Source organism: Perca fluviatilis, chromosome 22 (genome assembly GCF_010015445.1).
Source record: "Perca fluviatilis chromosome 22, GENO_Pfluv_1.0, whole genome shotgun sequence".
NCBI lineage: Eukaryota > Metazoa > Chordata > Actinopteri > Perciformes > Percidae > Perca > Perca fluviatilis.
The window spans coordinates 12,921,007-12,933,175 of record NC_053133.1 but is presented as its reverse complement, the minus strand read 5'-3'; the positions used below and the strand labels follow the sequence as shown (position 1 = coordinate 12,933,175).

Sequence of the window (12,169 nt, the reverse complement as noted above, 5' to 3'; positions counted from 1 at the left end):
ATATGACTTCAACACATGACATTCTTCACACAGTAATGTCCCAAGTGTACCAACAGTAAAATCTAAAGATAGTTTATCACAGTAACAGACGAAAACCAGCCAAGTGCCCGACCTTGTAGATGAAATGCTTAAAGGGGTGATAGACTGATTATATAGGGTATTTCACACGGTTCCTTATGGTCTCCTAATGGGGTATGTAACATTAGTTGGGCTGAAAATGGCCTGGTTGATATTTTATTGGCCCTTATGCATCCCTGTGTTTTGGCCCTATTTGTAACAAGAGCTTTTCTTCCAAATATGGTATGGTCATGAATATTTAGATGAGCTGCGCGCTGCTTGGTTGAGCCTTAGCCCCGTACACACACGTAGAGACGCGCGCTGATTGGTTGAGCGAATCGCCATACACACGCATTAGAGGTCGCGTGCTGATTGGTTGAGCGAATCCACAATACACACATATTAGAAACGCGACAATCTCATATTCCAGACACTGCAATGTTTCCTTACCAAATCCACTTCTGAGACTTTTTTATGCGAGAAATCAACTATATAAAGCTCAAATATGGGCCGTTTTATGAAAATGGATGGCTAATTGCAAATTTGGTAAAACTGTGTGACGGAGTTCAGCTGCCTGTGTTGCTGCCTCGCCGCCCGGCCTGCCTTCCTCCACAGACCCTGGCCTGCTGTGAGCTCGATTGAGCTCCGGCAGCCCACAGCACCTCATACCCACGCAAAGTCACCGTTTGGGCTAATGGACTAGCTACCAAACGCCGCTGCCCTGACAGAGCTCCAGGGCCTGCATCTCCTCTCTTCCTGCTAGCTAAATGGCCCGTGTTTGAGAGCGCGGTCAGCGAGCTTGTTACACCAGCAATCTCTTACCACATGTTACCACGCTACTATACACGCACACAAACATATAACGTAAGTATAACTAAATATAAAGCTAGCACAACGCGGTGTCCGATTTCAAGTTAATGAATATATGTGAGCTGTAAGGGTTTCGTTAGCTGCGACTGTCCCTTCGATCCTATGTGTACAGATTGCGGCTAGTTAGCTTCATTTTTGGTCGTAATTCAAGTATATTTACAGTTTGAATTTCGTCACGCCACTTATACAACATCTAACTAAATGTTTTATAAAGCTAACAACAGTGTACGATTTCAAGTTAATGAATATTTGTGAGCTGTAAGGGTTTCGTTAGCTGCGACTGTCCCTTCAGTCCTATATGTACAGATTGTGGCTAGTTAGCTTCATTTTTGGTCGTAATACGAGTATATTTACAGTTTGAATTTCGTCACGCCACTTATACAACATCTAACTAAATGTTTTATAAAGCTAACAACAGTGTACGATTTCAAGTTAATGAATTTTTGTGAATTCCGGAGGAATTCTAAGAGGAGGCTAGCTAGCTAGCTCTCATTGATAGAGCTCCATCCAGCCGCAGGCTCTATCAATGAGACTCACGGACAAGCGGCATTTATTTCCTCAATTGTTAAATAACTCAACACATTATAATTACACACATTAAAAGAGTAACTGGAACCTGTGGTAAGAGAATGCTGGCGTAAAAACGGTGAAGTGCCGTGGGCTGCCAGACGTAACGGAGCTCAATCAAGCTCACAGCAGGCCGGGGTCTGTGAAGGGAGGCAGGCCGGGCGGCGAGGCAGCAACACAGGCAGCACCGGCCTCTGAAGTCCGACACACAGTCGGACAAAATTTGCAATTAGACATAAATTTTCGTAAAACGGCCCATATTTGACCTCTACATAGTTGATTTCTTGCATAAAAAAGTCTCAGAAGTGAATTTAATGGTAAAATAGCATATGAACAATGTATACAATTTCTGAGATCTGTACGACCTAGATTCAGAAGACTAACTGATCTCAGGTCAGTTGTGTAGCCTATGCAAATGTTGGGGCGTGACAAACACAGACTAGAGCCAAATGAGGAGGAGCCGCAATAGTTGACGTCAACTATGGGGCTTGTTGAGATTCGCCCGTTTTCAGAGGCAGTTTCAAATAGTGAGATTTGCAGAGAAAAGAGGTGTCAATGGGATTTAGAGGTTCTATGCATGTCCTACTTACCCACTAAACTGTCATTATTCAACTATGACAGGGTAAAATCTGTTTTGCATTCTATCACCCCTTTAAACTTTAGCTGAAGGCAAACTGGATGACACCAACAGCAGCTGCTGGGGCTCCACCACTCTACGGATCGGGTCTTTGAGAGACCTTCTTGAAGTTTTCCGTTACTCACACTGTTACTTTCACTGTTGCCGTTGTGGCAGACTGAGGAATGGGCTCAGGTCCAAAGTGTCAAAAAAAGTCTAGTAAAGCATAAAAGTGGGCAGACCAGCACCGCCATCCCTGACATCTGGGCTAAGCTAAAGGGAGTGGAGAAACATGGTAATAGAATAGAGGGTGGAGATGACTGTCGGCAAGACTCAGCATCAATGACAGTGAGACAAAGTGGCTGAGGTGTAGAGTGAGAACACGATAGAAAGAAAATGATAGAGCTAATGATACTTCACACAGTGTATGTTTTCTCCACTTTAAATTACATCTATGTCATACTGAATGGATGTGCTGTGCATTTAACATTTAACATAACTTAACTCATACTCATACTGTGACAGGTTTAACTAGCTGGGTACAGTCGGACCTTTGCATTAAGCTGTGCTCTATGAAGTATAAGTGTGGTAAATAGATGGCTTTCATCACAGTTCTCATTATTAGAGTGAAATAAAGCAATAGACAAAACTATTATTTAGGTAAGTAGTGTGCATCATTACTATTATTATTATCACAATTTTGTCAGCATGAGTCAGCAAATGAAATTAAAATTGTATTTAATGACCTTATCAACTCTAAAATTCTGAAAGGGGGGCAATAAACCAGTGCTTCCTATAATGGCAGTTAACATTACATCTGCATAAACAAGACAAGTGATGATGTTTATGAGAAAAGCATTACTTATGTCCAATATAAGGGCCACCATGTAACAAAATACAACTACATGTTTTATGATTATATGTGGGTTCATTTAAGTAATTTTCTTCTGTGTCAGCATATGGAAAATTTTGAAAAAAAAGACAAAGGGAAATCATTCTTGTATGAAAAGCTGTGACCATTGCATCAGCTCACTTTCCTAAATATGGTCAAGGACGGCCTTCTTGTGCCAACTCTGAAGAATATAAATAATAAGAGAGACTTCTCTTCGACCACGTCAGTGGGAGACATTTTTAGAGTATCTGTACCCTGAAAAAATCTGATTCCACTTCATTTCTTCGAGGTATTTCTGGAGGGGTGAGGTTTACAATGAGGGGTTCTCTGCTGCTGGTGTTTCTGTTCTGTCTGTCTGGGACATCAGCTCAAGGAGAGAGCGAAGGAGCTGACCCAGGCTTACAGACGAGTGGTCAGACTGAGAGGGATATCTGGGATGAGCTGAGAGCTCTGAGATACATGGTGGAGGAGCAAAAGGTCGAACTGACAAATACCAAGGCTGAACTGCAAACCCAGAGAGACAAAGTGGCTGTTCTCGAGAAAGAGAACGCACGTAGTATAACGAAAACAAACAAACAATGACTAATAATCTGCAAATTATTTTCTCTAATCATTTGGTCAGTAAAATGTCAGAAAAAATGTGAAAAATGTCCATCACAACTTAAATCCGGAAAATGATTTGCAGATATATAATCACTTAGGATGCACACTTGTAACTGCACTGCAGCAATTTCAATGTTAGTTCAGACAGCGTCACCTAAAAGATCTTAATCCTCAGCCTCTGTGCTCTTTTAGAGATGAACTCCAGACTGACAGCCACTGAAAACAAGGTGACAGCGATTACAGCGGAGCTGGAAGCAACTAAGACTGAACAGCAGCTCCAGAAGAAAAAAGTGGAGGAGGCAGAGAGACTGATTTCTGGTATGTAATTACCAAAATCACAGAATTTGTAATTGCAGAAAAATCTTGAAAGAGCAGTTAAGAAATGATTGGCTTTCTTGCTTCTAGTACAAGCAGCAGAACTGGCAGCACTGGTGTCCAGAGAGACAACCAGTGAGAGGGAAGGGCAGGAGCAGAAGAAAGAGGTGACAGCTCTCAGGGAAGAGCTGGATGAGACTAAACTACAGCGCAGCCGGAACAAATTGGATGAGATGGAAAGCACAATTTCAGGTATTTTGATAAGAGACAGCATAGTTTAAGCCTATAACTTTCTAAATATAAAACTGACTTTTATGGCTTTCCCTTCAAACTAACAATTTGTTTATATCCTCTGCTATTGCTATATAAAAAAAAAATTCTGTTTTTAAATGTTTCCATTCCGTGTTTACAGATTTGAAGGTGGCTTTTTCTGCTGGTTTGACCTCTTCAGGAAAGGTTGGACCATTCAATACCGAAACAACACTCGTCTACAAAAGAGTTTTCACAAATGTCGGCGGGGCTCTGATTCTCTGGTTGCAGGTATCTTCACAGCACCAGTCAGCGGCTATTACTATTTCAGATTCACTGCCTTCAACAACAAGAACGGAGAGTGGTTGGCAGTGAATTTATATCATAATAGTGAGAGAATGTTGCATAATTCTGAGCAAGCTAATGGTCATACTTCCATATCAAATGCATTAATTCTTCGGGTGCTAAAGGGAGGTGTGGTCTATTTGCGTCTTCCTGCAAACAGTGCTCTTAATGATAATACGGATACCTTTAACACCTTTAGTGGTTTCCTGCTGTAATTTTAACTTCACCAAGGCCTTTAGGATTGTGCCACTATCCAGTTGTGTATTACACTACATGTCATTCATACTTTGTGAATATTGCCTTGGTTATCTTAGTTTGACCAAGTCATTTATATACAAAGCAGAATGAAGTTGACTTGTAAGCTAAAATCACTCATTAAATAAACTAGTGTGCATTATCTGTTTTGGCTCCTGTCATGAAAGAATAGTAATTTTACTCCAAAGGTTTTGTTATACTGACATAAATGATTTACTGTAATTTTAAGATAGCCCCAAGCTAGGGTGGAGGTCACCAAGACTCAGCATCAATGCCAGAGAGACAAAGTGGCTGAGGTGTAGAGTGAGGACACGATAGAGAGAAAATGAAAGAGCTAATGATAGAGCTGGCTTTACACAGTGTATGTTTTCTCCACTTTAAAAGAGTGGATGTGCTTTGCATTTAACATGTTTCATTGAATGACTCAATTCATACAGTGACAGGTTTAGGAGCTGTGCTCTAGTGTCTCAGTGAACCTTTGGTAAATATGTTTGTAGATGTCTTTTATCACGGTTCTCATTATTTTTTTTTCCAAACTTTATTTATTGAGTTTTCAGTCGTAATTAATAAACAATGCACAATAAACAAACCGTAACAGTCACAAAATACCCTCCCTCCGTCCCTTAACCAACAATTGTCTCGGAGGACTATAAATAAGTAAGTAAATAATATATATATATATATATATATATACATATATATATACATATATATATATATATAAATAAAAATTAAAAATTAAAAATAAAAAAAGGCACGGTTCTCATTATTAGAGTAAAAAAAAAATATATTACAATATCTAAAAATATTTTCGATTCATTTATAGCTATTTGTTAACCATAGTTTCTAAATAGAGGCCACAGACATTTAGCACATTGCTTGAGATTCATCTATACTACATGGTGTTAGGGCCCAAAGAGAAACAGTGGTATTATGAAGTAAAAAAAAAAGCCCAAACTCAGAAAGACCAACCAACACCGAAGATTCAAGAGTGTCTTGCTCACAACTAACCAAGACCAAGTGCTATCCTGCTGGTGTGTGTGTATATATATCTGTCTATGAGTAAGTGTGCAGGTATTGCATTTCTATTGATTTCAGCTATATTTGCCACGAGGGATCAATGATGGATCACAGACAGTAGCATCAGACTGATCCAATTTTAAGAATGAGGGAGAGCTAGAGAAAGCTAAATGCATCCATACATAATTCATTACATAACTCAACTTCATTCTGAACTGTGCAGTAATTCTGAAATATAAATAGCAAACGGCACAAAGACTTGCAGAGATGCATTATGTAGGAATGACAAGATCAGAAAAGTATCTGGTCACTACTTCATAAAGTCCTAAAATATATAATGGGTGCAGTTACTGATGAGCCCACCTGATGAAATGGCAAAAAACAGGGGGGTATTGAATCCTATTCAAATTCTTGGAAGTAGAAACTGATTACATAGATATCAAAACGTAATGTGCAACCATTTTAACATTATCATATGGTGAAGAAACCTTATTCATGACTTATCCTGAATGTTTTTGTTCTTTGTTTTATCTCCCTCGGAGCATGTTGGGGATATTACATATCTCCGTGCAACAAATCCTTGTCCAGTGTGGATATTATTTCTGCAACATTATTACTCTGCTCCTCTTTCTGCTTACTTTTCTTTCTTTTCACATCCTCTCTCATCCTTACTGCACCTCTTTTCTCTCCTTTTCCCATCATTTTTCTTCTCTCCTCTTCTCTCCCACTGTTTCAATTACATGTTGATCCTGTATATACAGTATAAATGATTTTACCTGCTACTAATGTATGAGGCCCTCTGGCATTCATGAATTTACACCCCTATCTCCTACACTCCTAAATATTCCGTCCTTCAAGATGGTTTGAAGAGCTTTGCACATTTTCACTGATGCCAATATGCCAACCACACAAAGCCTGAGAATGTACAGTGCCTTGCGAAAGTATTCGGCCCCCTTGAACTTTTCGACCTTTTGCCACATTTCAGGCCTCAAACATAAAGATATAAAACTGTAATTTTTTGTGAAGAATCAACAACAAGTGGGACACAATCATGAAGTGGAACGAAATTTATTGGATATTTCAAACCTTTTAAACAAATAAAAAACTGAAATATTGGGCGTGCAAAATTATTCCGCCCCCCCCTTAAGTTAATACTTTGTAGCGCCACCTTTTGCTGCGATTACAGCTGTAAGTCGCTTGGGGTATGTCTCTATCAGTTTTGCACATCGAGAGACTGACATTTTGCCCATTCCTCCTTGCAAAACAGCTCGAGCTCAGTGAGGTTGGATGGAGAGCGTTTGTGAACAGCAGTTTTCAGTTCTTTCCACAGATTCTCGATTGGATTCAGGTCTGGACTTTGACTTGGCCATTCTAACACCTGGATATGTTTATTTGTGAACCATTCCATTGTAGATTTTGCTTTATGTTTTGGATCATTGTCTTGTTGGAAGACAAATCTCCGTCCCAGTCTCAGGTCTTTTGCAGACTCCATCAGGTCTTCTTCCAGAATGGTCCTGTATTTGGCTCCATCCATCTTCCCATCAATTTTAACCATCTTCCCTGTCACTGCTGAAGAAAAGCAGTCCCAAACCATGATGCTGCCACCACCATGTTTGACAGTGGGGTGTGTTCAGGGTGATGAGCTGTGTTGCTTTTCCGCCAAACATAACGTTTTGCATTGTTGCCAAAAAGTTTGATTTTGGTTTCATCTGACCACAGCACCTTCTTCCACATGTTTGGTGTGTCTCCCAGGTGGCTTTTGGCAAACTTTTAAACGACACTTTTATGGATATCTTTAAGAAATGGCTTTCTTCTTGCCACTCTTCCATAAAGGCCAGATTTGTGCAGTATACGACTGATTGTTGTCCTATGGACAGAGTCTCCCACCTCAGCTGTAGATCTCTGCAGTTCATCCAGAGTGATCATGGGCCTCTTGGCTGCATCTCTGATCAGTCTTCTCATTGTATGAGCTGAAAGTTTAGAGGGACGGCCGGGTCTTCGTAGATTTGTAGTGGTCTGATACTCCTTCCATTTCAATATTATCGCTTGCACAGTGCTCCTTGGGATGTTTAAAGCTTGGGAAATCTTTTTGTATCCAAATCCGGCTTTAAACTTCTCCGCCGTAATATCTCGGACCTGCCTGGTGTGTTCCTTGTTCTTCATGATGCTCTCTGCGCTTTACACGGACCTCTGAGACTATCACAGAGCAGGTGCATTTATACCGGAGACTTTATTACACACAGCTGGATTCTATTTATCATCATTAGTCATTTAGGTCAACATTGGATCATTCAGAGATCCTCACTGAACTTCTGGAGAGAGTTTGCTGCACTGAAAGTAAAGGGGCTGAATAATTTTGCCGCCCACTTTTTCAGTTTTTATTTGTTAAAAAAGTTTGAAATAGCCAATGAATTTCGTTCCACTTCATAATTGGGACCCACTTGTTGTTGATTCTTCACAAAAAATACAGTTTTATATCTTTATGTTTGAGGCCTGAAATGTAGCAAAAGGTCGAAACGTTCAAGGGGGCCGAATACTTTCGCAAGGCACTGTAACACATTAAGCCTTGCCTACACACACACACACACACACACACACACACACACACACACACACACACACACACAAACACACAAACACAAACACAAATGCACACAAGCACACTGACACACACACACTCGGGGGGAATGAAACAACATTATAACTATGGGTGGCTATAGTATGTTTTTTTTCCCCTCAAATCTATGCCTCAGGCCTTTCTATTATTGTAATGCCTAATGCTTCCTATATGGCTTGTGCGTGTGTGACTGATAACACACAAAATGTTGCATCTCAAAGGAACTGATGTTGAACACATGCATGAAAGAACACACAAACAGTTTTAACATAGCTAAAACTTTCTGCTTTAGAGGTGGCCCTAATCCAACAGTGTATGCTGCCTGTGACCATATTTCCCTGGTGGTATCAAACAGGACAGCATACCTCTTTCATAATATGTATATCATTATATTATGAAAGAGGTATGCTGTCAAGTTGAAGAGATATGTAAAAGTATTGAAAGGAAATTAAAGCAATGACAACATGAAATGTTGGAAATGAAATCATGAAATTGGTAATATTTTGCTTGTGGACCTGGACCCTACTAATGACCACATTACCATAAGATACGATACAACTTTATTGTCAGCCAGGGCTGAAATTCTTTGTGCATCTCTGGGTAGCTCATATAAAAAAAGAGGACATAGACATACATACAAACGTACCTAAGATGAATAACACCAAAAGACATACATGAAACATTACCACAAATGACACAAACTTCCAAGTAGGAAAACAAAGAAAGCATGTATAACAACAGAACATGACATGAACATACACACAGACAAGGTCTTGGAGACGTATAACTCTGAATAAATATCGCCCTGGATTGGATTTAATGTAGCTGGTTTAACAATAGGATAGATTGATGCATGAAAGAGTTTTAAAGTCTGATGCGATTGAAAGAATGAACAATGTCTAGGAGTGGGGAAAAAAAACATTTTGTTTTCTTCTAGGAACAAGCATTTCTGAATTTGCCTTGTGTCAATCCTTAGTTGCATTTATGATTATCTTGTTATTGGGTTACTTGTCACAGTCTAAAAGCATACAAGGAGATGCAGGGAGCTAAATCCCATTCAATTCATGTTTTCTACTAACATTTAATTCATCAAGATTAACTTTCATTACTTACACCTTTTGTCTTCTTTGACAACCAACCAGGAGTACAAAAACATATTTCCTCACTTTGTTGCATAAAATTAGATTGTCTCTGCAAAAGCACTGGAGACAGTGGAGTATTGTTTCCATGGAAACAATCCTGGTGCCCAATAATTTGATAATTAATCAAGAGAGTGATCAGATGATAGCATCTTCAAAACACATGCTCAAAGACAAATACCAACACTCAGCAGCTATCAGGTGCAGAAGCAGCATTTTTCACTGGCTTTGGTTCACTGGATCATTTCGAACCAAGCTGTTGTATAATCCTTAGAGCAAAAGAGAAGAGAGATAATAAGTAAGTAAAAGCAAAGTGATGGGAAAATTAGATCAGAGTCCCTGCAGGAATCGGGCCACCTTTTCTGTCCGAGCCCGGCCTGCGTCCGACAGAGCAGTAACCGAACCCGACCCGAGCCAAACAGGCGTTAAGATATTTATGTCCGAGCCCGAACTGAGCCCAACAGTTAAAATCTCGTTTTTATTTCTCATACTAATGACACATGTACATTTGTTTGTGTGGAAAGCCCACTTTTATTAAGCAACTGTAGGAAGGCATTTTAAATTTAAAATGTTCAATGCCTGATCGTGCTGATGTGACCGAGCCCGACCCAAAACCGAACATCATTTCTAAATATCTGTCCGAACACGGCCCATCAGGTAGGCTCGGTTCGGTATCCATCCTCTAACACACACACACACACACACACACACACACACACACACACACACACACACACACACACACACACACACACACACACACACACACACACACACACACCGTTAATGAGACACCCATAATCTAGGCCTCATCTTGCCTTTAGTTTCATCCTTGTCTTTCTGCTTGAGATGAGGAAGTGGATGAAATGTTCAAAGTTATTACAAATGAAAGAATAGCACACACACACAAAAACCACACAGCTGTAGACTCACACATGCATTTTGAATATGTGTATATGCAAAAGAAGGTTAATTTGAGTGTGTTCCTAGTAGCAGAGAAGATCTACTGTACCTGTCACTCTGTCTCCAATTAGAGAGATACATTTATTTCAATGGCCTGGGACCCACCGCGGACAGAATGAGGTTATGAAGAGATATTCAGGTGATTTTTACACCATCAGAGACATACAGCACTTATGCACCACATCCCATCCTTCATCTACCTTCCCTTTTTATACTGCACCTGCTGATTCACTTGGGTTTTGCAGAAACCTTTTTGGAAATTACTAGCTGGTAGTTTGAGGGTAATGCTCATAATACAGTCATGCATAAAGAAGATTGATGAATTATCCCTTTGGTCCAGTGCTGAATACCCCCCTCTTACAATATATACACATGAATCACCACCACAAACACAAGAAGGCTCCAGAGCAAACTCATCTCTGAGCCTGGATATATTTTACTGGATAATGTGTTAGCACACAACTGTCTGGCATTACTGACACATCCAGAGCAAACATAGCAACATAGGCGTCCTGTTGAGAGTCCTATTACTCACCACCTGTGTGAATTTTTGCATTGAGAACTCCTGAGAAAACCCAATATCTGTGTCTCATGGGCTTGTTAGATGTTTGTCTCTGAATTACACTTGCAAAAATTCAATCTCTCTGCTACATTGTAAGAAAGATTGAATCAAAAATGAAATGAAAGCTGAAAACAAGGGTGCTCATTGTTAGTGAAAAATGTAGTGCTCGCAATTCCTTCCCTTTGATTCATTTGATTCAATGTTAATTTAGGAAAAATAAAATATTGGTTAATGAAGCTTTAAATAGTACGACGAGTTACTGAGAGTAAAAAAAAAAAGATAAGACAAGATAGAATAAAGCAGTGCTGTCAGTTAAACGCGTTATTAACGGCGTTAACGGAAACCCATTTTAACTGTTTTAATAAATCAAGGGACATTTACAATAGATAAAAATGTGCGATTAATTGCAATTCATTGCGAGTTGACTATGACATTAATGCGATCAATCGCGATTAAATATTTTAATCATTTGACAGCACTAATATAAAGGTGAAAAAATTCTCAAACACGTGGCTCACTTATTTTCACATCACATTAACATAGTGGTGAAATATCAGGTGGTGCATGTGATATGAGAGTTCACCTAATCATGTGGTTTCTCTGAAGACTCTTCCCTTCACAGATAACAGATCAGACAAAAATCAAAGACTAATACATCATTGACACAAAGTGTGCCTCCTGGTGAGGCCTACTGAGTGGTTGGTGCACCAGTGTGCGGAAAAAAATCTTCATGCATTAGCATGAGAAGGAGGGTGCTGTAGGGGCTGCAAATCAGTGGAGTATGTCTGTGCAATTTTACCTTCCAGCAGATGCCTGATTATATGTATGAATAAGCTCGCGCTAAATAGCTTGATAAGCAATCTATCCCAAAAGAAAACAGGAGCGTGTATTCTCAGTAAGAACCTCTCTTTTCTCTCGCTCACTCTCTCCTTCCTAGCGTGTGCATATCTGCATGTCTCTCCGCAGTATATTTGCCATTAAGAGGGACTAAGCATTTCATTACAACGCTACTGAGCTCCCACTGTGTCATTGGAGCCAGTGTGGCTTTCTTTCTCAGAGATACTAATAACAGAATCAAAGAAGGGAGCGTGTGTTTGTG

The 12,169-nt window shown here is 39.8% G+C and overlaps 1 protein-coding gene across 2 annotated transcripts in view; it reads right to left on the bottom strand.

Annotated features, from left to right (window-relative positions):
* cntnap2a (contactin associated protein 2a) overlaps positions 1 to 12,169 on the bottom strand; it is a 404,761-nt gene that overhangs the window by 155,691 nt on the left and 236,901 nt on the right. The gene's annotated exons all lie outside the window — the stretch shown is intronic.